This window comes from Stegodyphus dumicola, chromosome 5, assembly GCF_044657685.1.
Source record: "Stegodyphus dumicola isolate Sdum_Otavi_A_Nest chromosome 5, ASM4465768v1".
In the NCBI taxonomy this organism is placed as follows: Eukaryota; Metazoa; Arthropoda; class Arachnida; order Araneae; family Eresidae; genus Stegodyphus; species Stegodyphus dumicola.
Window position 1 is genome coordinate 51269455 of NC_140772.1, and position 15695 is coordinate 51285149.

General features: G+C 32.0%; 1 protein-coding gene across 2 annotated transcripts in view; it reads right to left on the reverse strand.

Annotated features, from left to right (window-relative positions):
- LOC118180955 (uncharacterized) overlaps nucleotides 1–15695 on the reverse strand; it is a 196124-nt gene that overhangs the window by 166411 nt on the left and 14018 nt on the right. The window contains exon 1 of one of the 2 annotated variants that reach the window (XM_085816644.1): nucleotides 14885–15024. The exons of the other annotated variant lie outside the window; for it this stretch is intronic. The gene's annotated coding sequence lies outside the window, so the exon portion shown is untranslated. Of the gene's footprint in view, nucleotides 1–14884; nucleotides 15025–15695 lie in introns of those variants that run through there. 2 annotated transcript variants of the gene reach the window in all.

The window sequence follows — 15695 nt, forward strand, 5'->3', positions numbered from 1 at the left end:
AACATTAGACAAACGATCTATGTTTAACAAAGAGATTTAATTTTCAAATACATCACACTCTTCTTTTAAATGTTATTAATATTGGAGTGAAAATATCTTGTCGCAATATTACTTAAGTTTTTTTTTTCACCATTTAATTACGGAATAACGGGAATTCAGTCTAAGTAATTGAAAAAGATGGATTCAATGGAAGTGCTATGAAATGATTGCTTTTCGAGATATATACGTTTTTCAGGTTAACTAAAAGAATTAATAAAATAATGTTATCGGTTTCTGAGATTTCCTGACTTTGATTTAGACAGTTGAAAAATATTCAGTTTCCTTAAATTTACTCCATACACTCTTGCTTGTTACGTTTAGAAGCGGTACTTTGAAAATATAGCAGAATCACGAATGGTTAACCACTTCTGATCACGAAACTTCCGTTGTATGAGACGCAGAGTTACTACGTGCTCTATTTAAATTCCATCTTTAAGGAGCTAGATATGAAGCTTACTACTTCCTGCCATCGATTTGCATATCTAAAAGCACTACTATACCCTGCCTTTAAAAATTGCCCAAACTGACCCATTAAGGAGTACGGAAAAAGTAATAATGCAGTATGGCTTGTGTATTTTGGTACGTTTATTTATAAAACAAAAGACAAGAGTTCTTATTTATAATGACTCTAAAAACTAGTGTTCGTGAAAAACTTACATGAAATTTATTCTGTTTTATTATTAATACTTATGTTATTTTATGAATGAATAAACACATTCGTGGTTTCTGACTTCATATACAAAATATTTTAACATATCTCAGTTTATTGATTTAGAAGTCAAACAACAAAAATAAGCGTTATATTTGCAAATTTTCACAGGACTAGTTTCGATGGTGTTACCGAAACATCATCCTCAGCTGCCAAAGCGCAAATGAACGAGATAAGATATAGTGATTAGATAAGATAAGATAAGAATGGCTGGACATGAGTTAAGCTACTGGCGCCATCTATTGATGAAAGAGAACTAAAACATAATTTCCCTTAAAGATTCTTTGCAAAGAATCTTTAAGAAATTTATGTTTTAGTTCTCATTTCATAATTTCATTCAATTAAAGATTCCTTAAAAATTATTTACAAAGAATCTTTAAGAAAATTATGTCTTAGTTCTCGTTTCATCAATAGATGGCGCTAGTAGCTTAACTCTTGTCCAGCCTTTCTTATTTTATCTTATTTCGTTCATTTGCGCTGTGAGAATTTGCAAATATAATGCTGATTTTTGTTGTTTCACTTCTAAATTAATACTTGTTCAGCGTGTTATTTTATCTTAATTATATCTCAGTTTATTAAATTTAACAAACTGAGAATATTATATACCTCACTTTTATATGTTATATGCCTGAGATATGTTATATATCTCAGATTTTATACATAAATACAAAGATAGAGTATCTAACAGCAAGGAAGTTGTCGAGATCTCAGCAGTAAATTACATGTCACTCAACGAATTTCCAATTATTTTATTCACAAACAGTCGTTCATAAATTCTGCAATATATACTAATATTGTTTTAGATTGTGCTAGAATCATAGATTATAAGCTAATATATACTTGTGACACAGATGATATGTTCATTCATCCCACCATATATCGTCCACTTCGACAGTTCAGTTTACGTGTGTTTTATCTCATTCCTTTCATTGAACTCTTTGACTACGTTATAAGCAATGCAACAAGGAAAGTTATTCTGTTACCAGGTTCATTGAAGGATAGTTGAGCAAGAGACAGCCCATTAAGAGATATTTCTTAGCGAATCGCATTAAAATTTACAGTAACTTCGTGAAATTGTAGCCCCTTTGTTGATCGCTTTCATTCGAGTTAGCAGATTGAAAGGCCCAAATTTCAGTTGCTCATAGTCAAACAACTATGCATTTGCTGTCAAATTTATCGGTTTGTATAAGGAAGTGAGATGAACACAATGTTCAGCATACATTTTCGAAGGTCTAGAACGTTTCGCCGACAGGACAGTTTGCCAGCAGCTGATTCGCCATGGATCATTTCCCAGTCAAGTAGAAATGAAATACGTATTAAAAGCTACATATAATACATATAACTGTTTACAAATATGGGATATAAGGAAATCATACATAATTAATTAGAGAATCATGTCATTATCAAATAGAACAATGCTATTACTCTACTCTATTATATATACACAATGCGCCTAATTATCGCACTGACAAAAACTCCTTCAAATAAATTCTTTACCTGGGGAGGGGGGGGACATCAGTTCTAGGTAATATTTTAGTAATTCTAGAAGATGCGTTTAATCATCCTTTGACTCTAAAACGTGGGGTATTTTCCCCTAAAATAAATCAAACAAACATGGGAAAATATTAATTCAGAAGTCAAACAACAAAAATCAGCGTTAATTTACAAAATTTTCACAGGACTAGTTTCGATGGTTTTACCGAACCATCATCTTCAGCTGCAAAACCGCAAATGAACAAGATAGGAAATAATGTTTAGATAAGATAAGAAAGCCTGGACAAGAATAAGCAAGTGGCGCCATCTGTTGGCGAAACCAGAACTAAAACATAATTTCTCTAAAAGCCGAAGGCAAATTTGGATTGGAATTAGGATCGTTAACTAGAACAGAAAGATTTTTATGAATGTGAAATGCCTCTAGAAAATCCAGTTCTCCAATGGAAGATGTTTTTTGAATAATTTTGGCAGCAGAAAAATTGAAAGTGTGATTTTCGGAGCAACAGAAGACTTCTGTGTTTCCTTTTTTCTAACATATGCCTCATGTTCTTTGACGCGAAATTTTAAGGCTCTCTTAGTTTGGCCAATGTAAATTAAACCGCACTGGCAAGGAATCCTATAAATACCCCAGGAAATCATATCCGGAATGGGGTCCTTGAGTATAGAAGTTGGAATTTTATTGATGGGAGAGTAAACAACCCGAAAGTTAAATTTCTGCAAAATATGTGCAACTTTATAGCTAATTGATGGAAAGAAGGGAATGACAACAGAATTTTTATAATCTCCTAAAATAAGAGTGTGGCTTTTAGTGTGTTGAGATGAGAATTTTTTAACTGCTTGATTAATAATGTTGGGTGAAAAGCCCCTGTCAATAGCTATTGCTTTTAAATAATTTAGTTCTTCATCAAGGGCTAGTTTGGAGGAGCAAACTTGAAAGTCAATCAAACTTGTCTTCTGTTGCTCAACATTGTTGGTCCGAAAATCACACTTTCAATTTTTCTGCTGCCAAAATTATTCAAAAAACATCTTCCATTGGAGAACTGGATTTTCTAGAGGCATTTCACATTCATAAAAATCTTTCTGTTCTAGTTAACGATCCTAATTCCAATCCAAATTTGCCTTCGGCTTTTAAAGAAATTATGTTTTAGTTCTGGTTTTACCAACAGATGGCGCCACTTGCTTATTCTTGTCCAGGCTTTCTTATCTTATCTAATCATTATTTCCTATCTTGTTCATTTGCGGTTTTGCAGCTGAAGATGGTGGTTCGGTAAAACCATCGAAACTAGTCCTGTGAAAATTTTGTAAATATAACGCTGATTTTTGTTGTTTGACTTCTGAATTAGTATTTATTCGGCGTGTTATTGTGTCTTAATTATGGAAAAATATGTCAGTCCTGTCTGATGGAAAACTTATGTCCGTCCCGTCTGAAAGAAGTTTTTAGCTTTCCATGTATACAGTAATTGTAGTGAGTAGTACCGTATTGTAGTTAACTTTTGGTGTGTAAGTCATATAGTGTTTTAAGTGTGATTTAAAATTTTTTTGATAAAGTGAGATTTTTTTTCTTTTGGGAGGTACAGTGTAATGATTTCTTCATCATGAAGCATTTCTGAAATAAAATATGACATATGAAAAAGTAAAATTCCAGCGATTTCGAGGGAACACAGGTACAGGTTCCTATTTATCAGGAACAAAGAAATATTCAACGAATGGAAAGAAACGGTTCTATTTATATCCCAAAGGAGTAAAGCGAACGGAAAAGTGGTGCCATCTGTCGGCTAAAAATGAAGTTAATAAATGTTTAAAAGTGTTAGAAAGGGCTGAATTGGGATTAACCTTGGCCTTCCCTCTTGCAGTTGTAGCTAATGAAGAGGTACCTGTGCCTGTTTGCCCTCGAAAGCGATAGAGTCTTGACTAAAATCTACGCCAAACTCGAAGTTGTTGTTTTGCCTAATTTTGTGTTTTACTTTAGCGTGTTTCTCTTACGTCTTGAAAAATTCATCATTTTATTATACTAAGCGCTTAACTGACGTGCAGGCAAAACAAATATCCGAATTTTTTTAAATATCTATATTGGCTGTTGACTTAAATTTACTATAAAAATGCTTCGTTTAAAAGCCATGGCTTTCATTAAAAATTTATTTAGTGTCCTACATCCAGGCTTGATTATGAGAACTAAAAAAATAATTATCCTATTAATTTTCAAGATATGCGGAAATAGTACTCTTTTTCACTCTAATTTAAATACACTTCAAATAAATTCCACGGATTTGGTGAAATAATCAATATCTTGAAATTAACAACTAGACCGAAAAATATAAAACTAAAAAATTTTAATTGATAAAAAAAGCAAAGATTAAAAGTTACTTAGTATTTCATCAAAAGATTTTTAATCATTTATTTTTAAGCGACTTTTAGATTTATACAGCTTATTTCTAGGAATAGAATAGTAATATCTTAAGTAAACATAACAATATTTAATTTTTAAAAATTCTCTTGGTTGCAGCAACCGTCTGCTTGAAATCAGAGAAAGAATTTTTTGCAATGGACACGTCATTCTGTTTTTGAAAACTTAATGAATAAACATATACTCCAGTATGTGAAACGAAGGAAGGTTATTTATTAAAAACATTTCGGAATTCTGAATAATAATTAGGTTTCTATGTTCAAACTAAAGTTTGTATGAAACGATATTATTCTCGGACCTGACATCAGAGGAATGACCCCATTTCGTGCTCAATTTCCATTTCGTGACGATCTACTTTGAATAATAAATGCTGCGCCACTCTTATGTGGAACAAAACGCACGATTTACACAAAACAAAAGAAAATCTCAGTATAAAGTACAGACGGTGCAAAATCAGAGCTTTTCTAAACTGTTCTTGCATAATTTTACTGAGAAAATATGCATGCAATGTTTTACTATGAATTCATTACTTAAAATTTGATTTTCTTGTCATCAGTACACTCTTCTACGCATTTCTTTCTTTTGTAAAATCCCGCGTCAGTCTTATTCTATTATACTTCAGAAGTTAAAATTAATAAGTGTTTTACCTCTAATATTAGTTATTTGTTGGTTTGTGTTATCATTACAGCAAAATACGCAATGGTTATCAGTTGAAGAAATGATATATATTTACAGAGGACGTTGTAAGAAAACCTAGTTTATATTCCCCTTACACATGAAGAAACCTACCTTTAATGCCAAAAGTTAGTAACAGAGATAATAAACGAAACAGATATATTAAATAGCGAAGTAGGATACCTTCACCTATTTAGGTTAAATTTACCACTTTTATTTTATAGTTTGCATTCTTCTCTCTTACTTCTTCTCTCATATTCAACTCGGGAAGTTTTAAAGTTTTATTAGTATTTAAAAGTCTCAGCTGGAGTGAGTAAACGTTAATAGGTAAAATGTTTTGTAATTAAATTATCATGAACTTCAGTACGTGAGCCCATACTTTACTTGTCTAAGAGTACGGCGTAGAATGAAACTGAAAGAACAGTTGAAGAGGAAAATTATTTTAATCCAATGCTTGTAGATTCGATGAGTTGTGTTTAGTTTCATTCCAGTTAATTCCTTTAACTGAAATTTTAGCGCAGTAAGATGGGATACTTTATTATCTATCATTGCAGTTCTAAGTAATATTTTAATGTCTACATGATTCAAAGAAGTTTTGAACTTTAGTTTTGTGAGTTGAAAAGATGTTGCTGGAATTTAATAAGAAGTTAAGACTTTATATTATCACAGTTTGCTTCCATTAGTCTAAATTGATTTAAGATAAAAATTAATAATAATGCTTACATGCAACCATTATTTTTTTTTTAATAAAACAGATAACTTATTTCATTAGTGCTTTGAACAATTTTCTCAACAGGATATTGCTTCGTATGGTAAGGCAAATTCAGAGTTATGTCTAAATAAGACAGGAAAATTTTAAAGAGCAACATTTTGAGGAAAAAACTTAAATGTAAAATGTGATCTATTTTGCTGCGAAACTCTATTATTCTTTTCAAAGGTTACATTTCATTGATGAAAAGCAAGTGTATGCTAAAGCTGATTTCTACTAAGTAGTTTTAAGTTAAAGAAGAGACATGAATAATATAAATGAAATTTATTTACCTTCTCTAAATTAATATTTTATGACAATTATTATTAATATCTTAATATTTTATGACAATTGTTAATACAGCAGAGATCTTTCATATGAATTGCATGATTTATGACTTATTTCAAGACATGCAGATAAACATGTATAAATGCTAATAGGTATATATATATATACTTTGTCGTTTATTTCGTTTTTGGTTTTGCTATAGTCATATATAAAGACCAAGCAGTGTAATTATTCTATAGTAAATATTAATGAAAGTAATTGTAAGTAAGCAACCAGCTTTGTATCATGGTATAAGTAACACTTACTTTAGAGATAGGTTAAGAAATGTTTTGCTTGTTCTTCAGATGAAAAATAGCGTCTTGTAATAAATATGAAAAAGTCCTGATAGCTATAGACTGAATGCAGTATTTCCGAAATAATAAGAATTATAATGCGCCTACGATAAACCATATTAAATGTCTTCGAAACGTAAAGAATTTAAAACATGATCCGAGAAATAAAAATACAAATTGTAAGTAAACTCTTAATTGAATTATAAATGCTAAAAGTAAACGAAGCTTGTACTTCTTGCCAGACTGTACTGTGACACAAGTAATTCATAAAATTTTAGTCCAAAGGGACTTGAGTCCCGAAGGACTATTACTTTCATTTTGGCATTTTGCGTCGGACGGATAAATGTCGGTTCACTTTTCAAACTGTTGCCATAAAATGTTAGAGTCCTGCATTATATTTGAAGAAATTAAATAATGAAAATCTGCTTAAATGTATGTATATTTCTCACATTGTCATAAAATAACGGTACATAGAGTCATCGAATTTTGAATAACGTAATCCTCCAACGAATATGAGCATGTGGAAGACCAAATTTGAAATTTGAAATTTGTTTTATGATCGATTTCCTATTTTTTAAAACTTTGACGAATTTTTGATTAACAAACTCAAGGATTTCAAAGCGAGCAATGGCAACGTTGTGCAGAAAAAACATTTTTATCTCCAGCGCGTGAGTCTCTGTATCGGAAATTCTAAAGATATGCTCGTTTTAAAACTATTTTGCGATATTGCTGTTGCACTGGATCTTATGGTTTAAGTGCGAGGAACATGATATTTAATAAAGAAAGGTAACACACAAAATGTTAAAAAACTTCCCTTTGGACGTAATTTAAAATCTGAAACATTTCAGATTTTATTTATTTATTTATTTATTTATTTATTTATTTTACAAATGCCAAATATTAGCGCTTAAGCCATTAGTTTACGGGCTCCCCAATACTTTTTAACAATGTACTCATACCGAGAAAGTACAATACAATTATTTTAATGTTAAAAAATCATAGGCATTCATAAATTTAAAACGATGAAAGGAATCAGTTGCAACGAACATCGGATCGTTTTTAAAAAGAAGCTGCAAAGTAACAAGCCACACCCTGATTTAGCTCTGAAAATGCTTACAAAAGTTTCACAAACATAAAACACATATATGAATAATTGGAAAAAGATTCTATATTTTAACAAACCTTACTTTGATTTATATTTAGCAGTAGATAATTTTGTATCATTTATCTAGAGAAACAAATACACCAAGCTGCCATAAATCATGATAGTACAAAAAGAAACCGTAGGGCCAAGCTGTTATGCTTTAGGTAATACGAGTATTCTGCAGAAACCGCTGAGTCCAGATATGCAGTTAATTTAAACGTTTACAATCTAACCAACGTGAGTGAAAATTTGATTTATTTTTGTATGACAAATGCTCTGAAAAGTTTATTTTCGTGAAGAGCTCCTTATGCAATACCCTTTTGTTATAAAATACTAGTTCATGAAACACGAAGAACAGTTTCCATTTGCAGACTTGGCTTTCAAATTTGATACGCAATAATCAAGCATCTTATATGATACAAGAGAACATCAGTTCTGACCTTGGCATGAAAGGTAATGTTATTACCTCTATCCATATTGCAAAACATTCAGCCAATGTAACAATTTTGGTGATGCGTTTAAACAGCAAATCCGACCTGTCAGGTTTAGTCAAATAACGCAAGAATAAACAGGAAGGAAAAATAAATGGAACAACTTAAAAAAAGACATAAACACTATTTGTGTTAATTATGTGAATGATGTTAGTTAAAGGTAATTGGTGTTAATTCAATATTAACTTTGAAAATCCATGACTTGGATACCATTAACTTTGGCCAAGAAATGCGGCCGGTTGTAGTGATGCAGAAATCACAATGACAAGTGTACCATGGACTGAAGTCGTATTACCTTTACTGATGAGTCTCGTTGTTGTCTGGAGAGCTACTGAAGCCGTATTAAAATCTAGAGGGAGAAATACAAACGCAAAAAGCCTGAAAACAACCATGAAAGCCTTCGCTACAAGGTGGTGGAACCATGGTACGGGAGGGCATCATTCTGAATGGCTGCTCTTACTACACATTTGTACCAATGCAGCAATAAATGCTTTAATATACAGAGGGGAGGATCTTGATTCTTATGTCAAGTTGGATCTTGGTCTATTAGAGCTGCTGTTTATCGTTCAGCGACCTTATAAGGTATTTCTCCCGCCTTCTTAGCGAGCCTTCGTGATGTAGTGGCCTACACGCTTAGCGCGTAATTGAGAGGTTAGCGGTTCGATTCTCGGCGAAAGCGTTGCTAATTTTTCAAGTCTTTTGCTTCCTAAAAATAACTTATTGTTTCTACAGTGGCGCCTGAACTAAAAGAGTGTTGGATGATGATTCTCCTCACCCAAGATTTTGCGATTGGATCCTCTAAAAACCCCAGTCGCCCTTTAAGAGGGGGGAGTATATAAGGTATTTCTCCAGCCTTCTTAGCAAGACTTCATGGTACATTAGTCTGCACGCTTAGCGTGTAATTGAGAGGTCCACGGCTCGATTCCCGGCAAAGGCGTTGCTAATTTTTCAAGTCTCCTGCTTCCTAAAAATAACTTAATGTCTCTACAACCTCATGTTGGTCGGGATCCCATGACTGTCAGGCGAATATTAAATCGATGGGTCTAGGAGGTCCACAATGAATATGATGCAGGTTTTCGGCGACCCTGGACACTGGACACCTGAGAGAACAGGCCTTGTGGGATCGTACATCCACGTCAATTAGCATAGTCAGAAACCTGGCTCGTGTGCAGGTTGACAAGTGTCCGCAGACGACGTCTTCAACATCACGGGCTGTCAGCACGGCAACCATTGTTGCAGTTTCCCTTGACATTGAAGCAGAGACAGGTGCTCCTACAGTAGTGCGACGAACAGAGACTCTGGATACAGGTGGCACCGCTTTGTCTTTTCAGACAGAATACTGGTTCTGTATACAGCATCATGATGGACGTATCTGCGTGTGGAGGCACCAAAGATACCTACCTCGACAGATTGCACTCATCATCGTCATAACGGGCCCATGCTGTTGTTCGTATAGCCGACAATGTGGACAACCGCCGTTACATTTCTAATATTAATATTAGAATTAAGACTTTGTCTTTGAGGCTTACATGGCGCCCATTGAGAACATCTGGTTATGGATTGCCAAGAGACTAGCACACCACCACTCGCCAGCTACTGCGAATCAAGAACCCTAGCACAAAGTAAAAGCCGCATGAAATTAAGTAATCGTTTCTGTCATTATCTAGTCAATGTAACCTAGCTTTAGCGAAGTTTCTAGTTTATTAGTAACCTAATAGTGTAAATTAAATCTTTCCAATGTAATCTATCTAAACTAGATATAATAATTCATCAAGTTAGCCTTTCTTGCCATTCGGATTATTTGACATTTTACAAAGGAATTTATAATCGCGTTTTATAGTGAAGTCTACCAGAGGTTTAGCTGCATATAAAAGATGAATTCAAAACCTTGTCTCAGAAAGCAAAATTAATATTGTTACTTTTCTCAGCTCTCTAAGAAGAGAGATTCTCTGCCTTTACAAGTTAAAAGAAGGAAATAAAGCCTCTTAAATGCAGACCAGATATTCGCCTACAATTAAACTAAACTAAAAAATATCAAAATCAACTGAGCTAAAAAATAAAAATGCACATATATCATTCATTAATTTAACATTTATATGTTATTGTAAGTCAAGTCTAAATTTAGGTCAACTGTTGTACTACGGTGCGTTCTAATTAACAAAATGAAACTGAAATTTTTTTCTGTAATTATCAATAAAAATTTTAAATAACAAATAATAAAAGAATACGCATTTTAATTTATTTGGATAAAGTAATTAAACTGAAGGATCTATTTTATTACTACACTCACCAATATTGTTTTGTAACGCAAATGGTTTGATTTATTAAATGTTGAAACGTATGGCAAAGTTACAGCAATATTTTAGGCATTAGCATTATTTTAGATTCCTTTGCTAAATTTATTGCATCTATGCTTTCTTTCTCTCTCTTTTTAATATTCCTATGCCTTCTTCCTTACTTTAACAATGTTCCTAAATACTAAGCTAGTGTAAGACATTGAGTAAATCTAAATTGCTCCGCCATAAAAATTGATTTTAAAAAGGACTCCTTGAGACTAAATGTTTGGAAACCACTGAGTTATTATTACTTTATTTATTACTTTGTTCTAAATTATTTAACGATTGGATGCAAAATACAAGCATCAATATAAAAGATTTACCTCATACAAAAATTAGCAAAAAAATAGCACCGTAACAATACATAACAGAACTGAATGCGATCTTACTTGTGAAAGTATAAGAGGAAGGGACTAATTCGAAATGACAAAAGAAAACATTTTACGAAACGTAGGTAACTGTAATAAGAACGGATATAAATGTTACTTTTGAATATTTAGAAACACTGTTTGACTCTATGAAATGAAAAGAATCAACTGTGATGCCTATTGAAGTAAACATAATTCCTATTTCGATAAATGCGAAAAGTAAAATACTTTTAAATCTACAGTTCAATGATGCTGCACATTAAAGGTCTGAAAATTGTAGTTAATTTTAAGAGGATGGGTTTAGAATAAAAAATATCCATAGTAATAAATAGTGTCCATAATAATTTTATGAATCTGCGTATTTAAAAAATAAGTAATATGGAATATTTTTCTGTACTTGTTTTATATTTGATATTATATATATATGAAGGCAGAATGTGCAAGTTTCGTAAAATGTTCCACGTCTTGTACATGATCAAGTACAATATTGCGTCCGTAAAGTTTATGTCAGTCTCCGACGTCTGAAAACTCATGATAGGTAATAATAAAGTCTATGATCGATGATTTGGGGAAACCGGTATCAAGGAAAGATAGTAGTACGTTTTTCTTCGTAGTTCTGTTTCGTTGAACAAATCTATCTCTATATTTTTTTTTATTCTAAGAGAAAAGTATCAGACTTCCTTTTGCAGTGTTTTGATGCTTTATTACATTTTTTCCACTTAGCGTTTACATCTCTTCCTTCGCTTTGTAACTCATATTTCTCTCAATAATGGTAACTTCCCCGTTTTCAGCTCTTTCCTACTGGCGTTCCTTCCCGATAATTTGCATTTTTTCATTTTTAGCGTTAAGTTCTTTGATCAGTCTCTTTTTTAAAACGTTTCTTTTGATGTAAGCTAAACATTTTTTAAACACTATAATTTGGATGTGAGAAATTTTTTTTATAGCATGCTTATATTTTGGGCTGATTAAAGAACACATATTTTGTCCAAGACACGTGGAAAAAATGACCATATTTGGTGGTTAGTGTCAGTGATCACTGCCCACAGAACACATCCCTACAAATCAGTCTCTATAGTACGCACGGAAACCGTTTTTCGTTTTCAAGCAGAGGTTCAACTTTGCATGTGTTGCATTCTCACACTGTTCTTACAGGCTTTTTCTTGGTGCTGCAGAGTGCACATGGTCGTGATGTTGTCTTCGATGGCTTATGCGTATTTTCTTGAAGACGAATTGCTGCATCAACTACTGGCTTATGTTTATTGATTGTCACCTAGTGAGCTACAAGGGAACTTCAGAAACGGTCATTCTTGAAAATCACTCACACGTGTGAGTAAGACGTTCAATAGAAAAGGTGGTAAAACAAAAGGCTCTTTGAAGGGCGGTAGGTAACCACCGCCCTTTAACTGTTTATGTTAATGTTTGTTTAGAAAATGCTGAAAATTTCGTTACGATGTTTAGCATAGTAAAGGATTTTGTTCACGAAATTAAACAAAACATTCACTTATTATGTAAACGAACATATATTTGGCTTATTATGTACTTATTATGTAAACTAACATATATATGTAAACTAACATATATGGCTTATGTTTATTGATTGCCACCTAGTGAGCTACAAAGGAACTTCAGAAACGGTCATTCTTGAAAACCCTCACACGAGTGAGTAAGACGTTCAATAGAAAAGGTGGTAAAAGAAAAGGCTCTTTGGAGGGCGGTAGGTAACCACCGCCCTTTGACTGTTTATGTTAATGTTGTTTGTTTAGCAAATGCTGAAAATTTCTTTACGATGTTTAGCATAGTAAAGGATTTTGTTCACGAAGTTAAACAAAAATTCATTTAGTATGTAATTATTATGTAAACTAACATATATTTCTCAAAAATGAACATATCATAATCATTTAATACCTAAACACAACATGTCAAATAATAATGCATCAGTGTCATTTATTATTTAAAAAAACACGTATTTTCAAAATACAAATCAAATAATTTCATTACATAAAAAATAACCCGAATATTTCAAAAAACAACACACCACAATCACTTACTATGTAAAAGTAACACCTCTTTCTCAAAACGTCACCTAAAAAAATTAAATATTTGATTAATGCAGCTTTTGGAAGACAGGTAATTTGTACTATTTCACCGTATCTTCACATTGCTTGCGTGTCAGTCTAGTTTACTGTCGTCTTTGAAAGCAAAGACCCCGACAAATTCTGTATTTTAAGAGCTAAAGAATTCTGTTCATTAAGAAATTTCTTATAGTCTACTGGATTCGTATAATCTAACTGAGCTTTCATATACAGGTTATGTAAAATCTTGGATTTTCATAGCTTCAGGCTACACACGAAGAACGAAAATAAGACTCGCAGGTATTTGGATCTGTCGGGAAAACACAGATAAGATTTTACCGTTGACTAAGAGCAAAAACTAGATTACAACTGTCATTCACATTCTGTTGTTAATATGTTAAGCAAATTAAAGTCTGAATCACTAGTTTGATTCATATGTTAGGACATCTCAATATTGTTATTATCATATCTTAGGAAACAAATTAAAAGACGAAAGAATTGGATATATTTACTAACAGAATATATTATGAAGATTATAAACCATTTTTGGAAATTGATGAAAGACATAAACTAATTTTTGGATACTAAAAACGAATTTTGCTTAATGTGTGCTGCCTGTTAAATAATAAAAGTTTTCACTAATATCTTTGCAAAAACAGCAAAATTTCTAAACGTAAATTGTGTAAAAAGAAAAATCTGAAATTTGATATTACAAACATTTTTGTTTTTAAATTTTTTATGAATCTGAAAAATTTTCGAGCTTAACTAGAGTAAAATGAAAAGGAAAATGAAAGCATTGGAGAGTTTGATGGAGTATTCTTTTTACCAGTTCAATCTAAAATGGCGAATTTTATTTCTAATTGATGCATGCTATTTGAAATACAAACCCCACGAAAGAGTTTTTTTGTTTTAAAATATTTATTAAAATAAACAAAATTAAAAATTTGTTTCTAATGACAGTTCTATAACATTATGTTGCGAAAAGAATCAAATGCGATTAGTGTCTTAATGATTCGATGAAAAGATTTTTAGTAGTAGAAACCATCAAAATATGAGAAATGATTTAATGAATAAAAGGTTTTACGTGAAGCATTATTTTATCATCCCCCATTTTTATTAAAACAAAATGCTCAGTATTTTTGGAAAGATACATAAAACGGTAAAATCGGAATATCTGTTTGAGATCCTCTTGCGTTTGCAAGAAAAAATTATTATTTTAGCAATCTCATATCCATCATGAGGCATTATATATAGTATTTCATAATAATTCAACTTAACAGTACTCCGTGTTTAAGTGATATTTTTCCCTCGGTGGTGGAAATTCTAAGTAATAGTTAATTATAATGAATATTTTTTCTCTCAGTTTATAACTTTAAGGACAGTAAGTGCCAGATAAAGTATATAAAAACTTACGTATATCTTATATCTATTATAAATTATTAAGACATTACAAACAGCTATGGATTTACAGAATAATAACTTGATTGTATTAAATACATTCACACTAATGCATATTGCTACTGAAAGAAACGGGATAGGACAGTTGATGACAAAATAATTTTTGACAACAAGTTTTATATCACCTAGCGTAACACGAATAATACTTAACATAACTTAAAGCTTGGATCTTTTATTTTAATGAAGACATAAATGCAAATCTAAGATATTTATTTTATTTATGAATTTTAATATTTTCCATTATTTTATGCATATATACAATTGGATAGAAATATAAATGAAGCATACTTAAGAGGTCTTTAAATTCAAGGTCATAAAGCAGTTACCTGTCCTGCTTCAGAATATGCTGTTATGGTGTTTGAGTAGTTCTCTTAAAGTAGTTCAGCTGACATTCCATTTATTTCGAACACTTTGAAAGCCTCCTAATCGTCTGTTTTAGAAAATAGTAATCCATAACTCTATTGCTGGCAACCCTGCGAAGAAATAGCGTCTCATACGTCCTCGCAGTACTTTGACGACTCTCAAACTCGTTCTGCACGCCAAGGTCAAGATTTTCGCAAAGTTTTCATTATTGTATTGATGGGATAAAATAGAGTTGGCTTTTCTTATCAGAAATCGATTTCTTTGATGAGCCGAAAGTATGACAACATGTAATACAATCAAAATTCGTCATAGTTTTCCTAAACTATAAAAATAATTTATAGTTAAAAATAATACAAGAAAGGTCTTTGAAATTTTCTATGAAAGAATTAATTTTATTCTTTAGTAATATTTCTTTAAATCAAATTAACAGGAGTGTTCTTCGTCTCCAGTGTCTGGTTTAATAATAAGCGCACGACAAAGTTACTTTTCGAAATGAAGGAAATTTAAAAATAAAACCCGCTATAAACTGTGACCCCCAAAATAAGGACTGCATGAAATACCTGTATTACCTAGAAGAATTGTCACAGTCCGAGAAAATTAGATATCGAAAATTATTTGTTCCCTAGGACGAATTGAAAGAAAATGATGAAAACGTCGATTACCTTGTTTGAGAAAGTCAAGTACTCTGAATTCTTTGAATGATAAAAAAAGGTTTCTTCTGCTCATACAAGAACTAGGAAATATAATTTATACATCTTGGCGGAAAAGTGGTTC